Here is a 7,500-nt window from a genome sequence, read left to right as displayed (position 1 = left end):
GTAGAGGGAGCTTTACTCTGTATCTAACCCGTGCTGTACCTGCCCTGGGAGTGTTTGATGGGACAGTGTAGAGGGAGCTTTACTCTGTATCTAACCCGTGCTGAACCTGCCCTGGGAGTGTTTGATGAGACAGTGTAGAGGGAGCTTTACTCTGTATCTAACCCCGTGCTGTACCTGCCCTGGGAGTGTTTGATGGGACAGTGTAGAGGGAGCTTTACTCTGTATCTAATCCGTGCTGTACCTGCCCTGGGATTGTTTGATGGGACAGTGTAGAGGGAGCTTTACTCTGTATCTACCCCGTGCTGTACCTGCCCTGGGAGTGTTTGATGGGACAGTGTAGAGGGAGCTTTACTCTGTATCTAACCCGTGCTGTACCTGCCCTGGGAGTGTTTGATGGGACAGTGTAGAGGGAGCTTTACTCTGTACCTAACCCCGTGCTGTACCTGCCCTGGGAGTGTTTGATGGGACAGTGTAGATGGAGCTTTACTCTGTATCTAACCCGTGCTGTACCTGCCCTGGGAGTGTTTGATGGGACAGTGTGGAGTGAAATTTACTCTGTATCTAACCCGTGCTGTACCTGCCCTGGGAGTGTTTGATGGGACAGTGTAGAGGGAGCTTTACTCTGTATCTTACCCGTGCTGTACCTGCCCTGGGAGTGTTTGATGGGACAGTGTAGAGGGAGCTTTACTCTGTATCTAACCTCGTGCTGTACCTGCCCTGGGAGTGTTTGATGGGTCAGTGTAGAGGGAGCTTTACTCTGTATCTAACCCGTGCTGTACCTGCCGTGGGAGTGTTTGATGGGACAGTGTAGAGGGAGCTTTACTCTGTATCTAACCCCGTGCTGTACCTGCCCTGGGAGTGTTTGATGCGACAGTGTAGAGGGAGCTTTACTCTGTATCTAACCAGTGCTGGACCTGCCCTGGGAGTGTTTGATCGGACAGTTTAGAGGGAGCTTTACTCTGTATCTAACCCGTGCTATACCTGCCCTGGGAGTGGTGGATGGGACGGTGTAGAGGGAGCTTTACTCTGTATCTAACTCCGTGCTGTACCTGCCCTGGGAGTGTTTGATGGGTCAGTGTAGAGGGAGCTTTACTCTGTATATAACCCGTGCTGTACCTGCCCTGAGAGTGTTTGATGGGACAGTGTAGGGGGAGCTTTACTCTGTATCTAAACCGTGCTGCACCTGCCCTGGGAGTGTTTGATGGGACAGTGTAGAGGGAGCTTTACTCTTTATCTCACCCGTGCTGTACCTGCCCTGGGAGTGTTTGATGGGACAGTGTAGAGGGAGCTTTACTCTGTATCTAACCCGTGCTGTACCAGCCCTGAGAGTGTTTGATGGGACAGTGTAGAGGGAGCTTTACTCTGTATCTAACCCCGTGCTGTACCTAGCCTGGGAGTGTTTGATGGGACAGTCTAGAGGAAGCTTTACTCTGTATCTAACCCTATGCTGTACCTGCCCTGGGAGTGTTTGATGGGACAGTGTAGAGGGAGCTTTACTCTGTATCTAACCCCGTGCTGTACCTGACCTGGGAGTGATTGATGGGACAGTCTAGAGGAAGCTTTACTCTGTATTTAACCCCGTGCTGTACCTGCCCTGGGAGTGTTTGACGGGACAGTGTAGAGGGAGCTTTACTCTGTATCTAACCCCGTGCTGTACCTGCCCTGGGAGTGCTTGATGTGTCAGTGTAGTGGGAGCTTTATTCTGTATCTAACCCGTGCTGTACCTGCCCTGGGAGTGTTTGATGGGACAGTGTAGAGGGAGCTTTACTCTGTATCTAACCCGTGCTGCACCTGCCCTGGGAGTGTTTGATGGGACAGTGTAGAGGGAGCTTTACTCTGTATCTAACCCCGTGCTGTACCTGCCCTGGGAGTGTTTGATGGGACAGTCTAGAGGAAGTATGGTAAAGGATAACAAACTGAGAAGAACCTTGACAAGGTACAGACATGGCGAACATAGCCTAGCGATCGAAAAAGGCAGACACAGGCAGACCAGGCTGCCAAGAGAAGACAGGATATGCTCTCACTGCAGTCAGGGAGTAGTTGAGACAGAGATGCACTTCCTCACAGCCTGTGGAAAATATCAGGGCATCAGAGAGAATTTCTATCAAAAATTCTCACAAATATGCCCTGAATTCAGAAATCTGACTGACAATCAAAAACTCCCATTCCTACTGGGGGAGGAGAGAAGCTGTGTAACACTGGCGGCACACTATGTTACAGCTTGCCATGAACAGAGGGACAACCAGTAAACTAAGACAAGAGTATATATAAAACAAGGCGAAAATATATTTATAAAACTCAGGGATATACCTGTTTATACACTGTATGAATGGAACCCGCGTTTATGTGTTCAACCATAAATGTATTTTGATGCTTTGGCAACATAAGATGTACCTTATCATGCCAATAAAGCGATTTGTATTGTATTGTAAGCTTTACTCTGTATCTAACCCGTGCTGTACCTGCCCTGGGAGTGTTTGATGGGACAGTGCAGAGGGAGCTTTACTCTGTATCTAACCCTGTGCTGTACCTGCCCTGGGAGTGTTTGATGGGGACAGTGTAGAGGGAGATTTACTGTGTATCTAACCCGTGCTGTACCTGCCCTGGGAGTGTTTGATGGGGACAGTGTAGAGTGAGCTTTACTCTGTATCTAACCCGTGCTATACCTGCCCTGGGAGTGTTTGATGGGGAAAGTCTAGAGGAAGCTTTACTCTGTATCTAACCCGTGCTGTACCTGCCCTGGGAGTGTTTGATGGGTATAGTGTAGAGGGAGCTTTACTCTGTATCTAACCCCATGCTGTACCTGCCCTGGGAGTGTTTGATGGGGACAGTGTAGAGGGAGCTTTACTGTGCATCTAACCCGTGCTGTACCTGCCCTGGGAGTGTTTGATGGGGACAGTCTAGAGGAAGCTTTACTCTGTATCTGACCCGTGCTGTACCTGCCCTGGGAGTGTTTGATGGGACAGTGTAGAGGGAGCTTTACCCTGTATCTAACCCGTGCTGTACCTGCCCTGGGAGTGTTTGTTGGGACAGTGTTGAGGGAGCTTTACTCTGTATCTAACCCCGTGCTGTACCTGCCCTGGGAGTGTTTGATGGGACAGTGTAGAGGGAGCTTTACTCTGTATCTAACCCGTGCTGTACCTGCCCTGGGAGTGTTGATGGGACAGTGTAGAGGGAGCTTTGCTCAGTATCTAACCCGTGCTGCACCTGCACTGGGAGTGTTTGATGGGACAGTGTAGAAGGAGCTTTACTCTGTCTCTAACCCCGTGCTGTACCTGCCCTGAGAGTGTTTGATGGGACAGTGTAGAGGGAGCTTTACTATGTTTCTAACCCGTGCTGTACCTGCCCTGGGAGTGTTTGATGGGACGGTGTAGAAGGAGATTTACTCTGTATCTAACCCGTGCTGTATCTGCCCCTGGGAGTTTTTGATGGGAAAGTGTTGAGGGATCTTTGCTCTGTATCTAACCCGTGCTGTACCTGCCCTGGGTTGTTTGATGGGACAGTGTAGAGCGAGCTTTACTCTGTATCTAAACGTGCTGTACCTGCCCTGGGAGTGTTGATGGGACAGTGTAGAGGGAGCTTTACTCTGTATCTAACCCGTGCTGCACCTGCCCTGGGAGTGTTTGATGGGACAGTGTAGAGGGAGCTTTACTCTGTATCTAACCCCGTGCTGTACCTGCCCTGGGAGTGTTTGATTGGACAGCCGAGAGGGAGGTTTACCCTGTATCTAACCCGTGCTGTACCTGCCCTGGGTGTGTTGGATGGGACAGGGTAGATGGAGCTTTACTCTGTATCTAACCCCGTGCTGTACCTGCCCTGAGGTTGTTGGATGGGACAGGGTAGATGGAGCTTTACTCTGTATCTAACCCCGTGCTGCATATGCCCTGAGAGTGTTGATGGGCCAGTGTAGAGGGAGCTTTACTCTGTATGTAACCCATGCTGTACCTGCCCTGGGAGTTTGACAGGACAGTGTAGAGGGAGCTTTACTGTGTATGTAACCCATGCTGTACCTGCCCTGGGAGTGTTTGATGGGGACAGTGTAAAGGGAGCTTTACTCTCTATCTAGCCCGGGCTGTACCTGCCCTGGGAGTGTTTGACAGGACAGTGCAGAGGGAGCTGTACTCTATATCTAACCCGTCCTGTACCTGCCCTGGGAGTGTTTGATGGGACAGTGTAGCGGGAGCTTTGCTCTGTATCTAACCCTGTGTTGTACCTGTCCTGGGAGTGTTTGATGGGACAGTGTAGAGGGAGCTTTACTCTGTATCTAACCCGTGCTGTATCTGCCCTGGGAGTGTTTGATGGGACCGTGTAGAGGGAGTTTTACACTGTATCTAACCCGTGCTGTAACTCCCCTGGGAGTGTTTGATGGGACAGTGTAGAGGGAGCTTTACTCTGTATCTAACCCCGTGCTGTACCTGCCCTGGGAGTGTTTGATGGGACCGTGTAGAGGGAGTTTTACACTGTATCTAACTCGTGCTGTAACTCCCCTGGGAGTGTTTGATGGGACAGTGTAGAGGGAGCTTTACTCTGTATCTAACCCGTGCTGTACCTGCCCTGGGAGTGTTTCATGGGACAGTGTAGAGGGAGCTTTACTCTGCATCTAACCCCGTGCTGTACCTGCCCCGGGAGTGTTTGACGGGACAGTGTAGAGGGAGCTTTACTCTGTATCTAACCCGTGCTGTACCTGCCCTGGGAGTATTTGATGGGACAGTGTAGAGGAAGCTTTACTCTGTATCTAACCCCGTGCTGTACCTGCCCCGGGAGTGTTTGACGGGACAGTGTAGAGGGAGCTTTACTCTGTATCTAACTCGTGCTGTACCTGCCCCGGGAGTGTTTGATGGGGACAGTGTAGAGGGAGCTTCACTCTGTATCTAACCCGTGCAGTACCTGCCCTGGGAGTGTTTGATGGGACAGCGTAGAGGGAGCTTTACTCTGTATCTAACCCGTGCTGTACCTGACCTGGGAGTGTTTGATGAGACAGTGTAGAGGGAGCTTGACTCTGTATCTAACCCCGTGCTGTACCTGCCCTGAGGTTGTTGGATGGGACAGGGTAGAGGGAGCTTTACTCTGTATCTAACCCCGTGCTGCATATGCCCTGAGAGTGTTGATGGGACAGTGTAGAGGGAGCTTTACTCTGTATGTAACCCGTGCTGTAACTGCCCTGGGAGTGTTTGACAGGACAGTGTAGAGGGAGCTTTACTGTGTATGTAACCCACGCTACACCTGCCCTGGGAGTGTTTGCTGGGGACAGTGTAAAGGGAGCTTAACGTTGTATCTAACCCCGTGCTGTACATGCCCTGGGAGTGTTTGACAGGACAGTGTAGAGGGAGCTGTACTCTGTATCTAACCCGTCCTGTACCTGCCCTGGGAGTGTTTGATGGGACAGTGTAGCGGGAGCTTTGCTCTGTATCTAATCCCGTGTTGTACCTGTCCTGGGAGTGTTTGATGGGACAGTGTAGAGGGAGCTTTTCTCTGTATCTAACCCATGCTGTATCTGCCCTGGGAGTGTTTGATGGGACAGTGTAGAGGGAGTTTTACACTGTATCTAACTCGTGCTGTAACTCCCCTGGGAGTGTTTGATGGGACAGTGTAGAGGGAGCTTTACTCTGTATCTAACCCGTGCTGTACCTGCCCTGGGAGTGTTTGATGGGACAGTGTAGAGCGAGCTTTACTCTGCATCTAGCCCGTGCTGTACCTGCCCTGGGAGTGTTTGCTGGGACAGTGTAGAGAGAGCTTTACTGTATATCTAACGCGTGCTGTAGATGCCCTGGGAGTGTTTGATGGGACAGTGTAGAGGGAGCTCTACTCTGTATGTAACCCGTGCTGTACCTGCCCTTGAAGTGTTTGACGGGACAGTGTAGAGGGAGCTTTACTCTGTATCTAACGCCGTACTGTACCTGCCGTGGGAGTGTTCGATGGGACAGTGTAGAGGCAGCTTTGCTCTGTATCTAACCCCGTGCTGTACCTGCCCTGGGAGTGTTTGATGGGACAGTGTAGAGGGAATGTTACTCTGTATCTAACCCCGTGCTGTACCTGCCCTGGGAGTGTTTGATGGGACATTGTCAAGGGAGCTTTACTCTGTATCTAACCCCATGCTGTACCTGCCCTGGGAGTGTTTGATGGGACAGTGTAGAGGGAGCTTTACTCTGTATCTAACCCGTGCTGTATCTGCCCTGGGAGTGTTTGATGGGACAGTGTAGATGGAGCTTGACTCTGTATCTAACCCCGTGCTGTACCTGCCCTGGGAGTGTTTCATGGGATAATGTAGAGCGAGCTTTACTCTGTATCTAACCCCGTGCTGTACCTGCCCCGGGAGTGTTTGACAGGACAGTGTAGAGGGAGCTTTACTCTGTATCTAACCCGTGCTGTACCTGCCCTGGGAGTGTTTGATGGGACAGTGTAGAGGCAGCTTTACTCTGTATCTAACCCCGTGCTGTACCTGCCCCGGGAGTGTTTGACGGGACAGTGTAGAGGGAGCTTTTCTCTGTATCTAACCCCGTGCTGTACCTGCCTTCGGAGTGTTTAATGGGACATTGTAGTGGGAGCTTTGCTCTGTATCTAACCCCGTGCTGTATCTGCCCTGGGAGTGTTTGATGGGACAGTGTAGAGGGACCTTTACTCTGTATCTAACCCGTGCTGTACCTGCCCTGGGATTGTTTGATGGGACAGTGTAGAGGGAGCTTTACTCTGTATCTAACCCGTGCTGTATCTGCCCTGGGAGTGTTTGATGGGACAGTGTAGAGGGACCTTTACTCTGTATCTAACCCGTGCTGTACCTGCCCTGGGATTGTTTGATGGGACAGTGTAGAGGGACCTTTACTCTGTATCTAACCCGTGCTGTACCTGCCCTGGGAGTGTTTGCTGGGACAGTGTAGGGAGAGCTTTACTGTGTATCTAACCCGTGCTGTACCTGCCCTGGGAGTGTTTGATGGGACAGTGTAGAGGGAGCTTTACTCTGTATCTAAGCCGTGCTGTAGCTGCCCTTGAAGTGTTTGACGGGACAGTGTAGAGGGAGCTTTACTCTGTATCTAACCCCGTACTGTACCTGCCCTGGGACTGTTTGACAGGACAGTGTAGAGGGATCTGTACTCTATATCTAACCTGTCCTGTACCTGCCCTGGGAGTGTTTGATGGGACAGTGTAGCGGGAGCTTTTCTCTGTATCTAACCCCGTGCTGTACCTGCCTTCGGAGTGTTCAATGGGACATTGTAGTGGGAGCTTTGCTCTGTATCTAACCCCGTGTTGTACCTGCCCTGGGAGTGTTTGATGGGACAGTGTAGAGGGAGCTTTACTCTGTATCTAACCCGTGCTGTATCTGCCCTGGGAGTGTTTGATGGGACAGTGTAGTGGGAGCTTTGCTCTGTATCTAACCCCGTGCTGTACCTGCCTTCGGAGTGTTTAATGGGACATTGTAGTGGGAGCTTTGCTCTGTATCTAACCCGTGCTGTATCTGCCCTGGGAGTGTTTGATGGGACAGTGTAGAGGGACCTTTACTCTGTA

At 51.1% G+C, this 7,500-nt stretch overlaps 1 protein-coding gene across 1 annotated transcript in view; it reads left to right on the top strand.

Annotated features, from left to right (window-relative positions):
• LOC147084817 (BAR/IMD domain-containing adapter protein 2-like) overlaps positions 1 to 7,500 on the top strand; it is a 36,282-nt gene that overhangs the window by 2,404 nt on the left and 26,378 nt on the right. The window lies entirely within an intron of this gene.

Source organism: Somniosus microcephalus, unplaced genomic scaffold (assembly GCF_052327205.1).
Source record: "Somniosus microcephalus isolate GS21.2 unplaced genomic scaffold, FLI_Smic_1.0 unresolved_chr9, whole genome shotgun sequence".
NCBI classification, from domain to species: Eukaryota; Metazoa; Chordata; class Chondrichthyes; order Squaliformes; family Somniosidae; genus Somniosus; species Somniosus microcephalus.
Note: the sequence above shows the minus strand (reverse complement) of the source record. Positions and strands in the feature narration are given on the sequence as shown.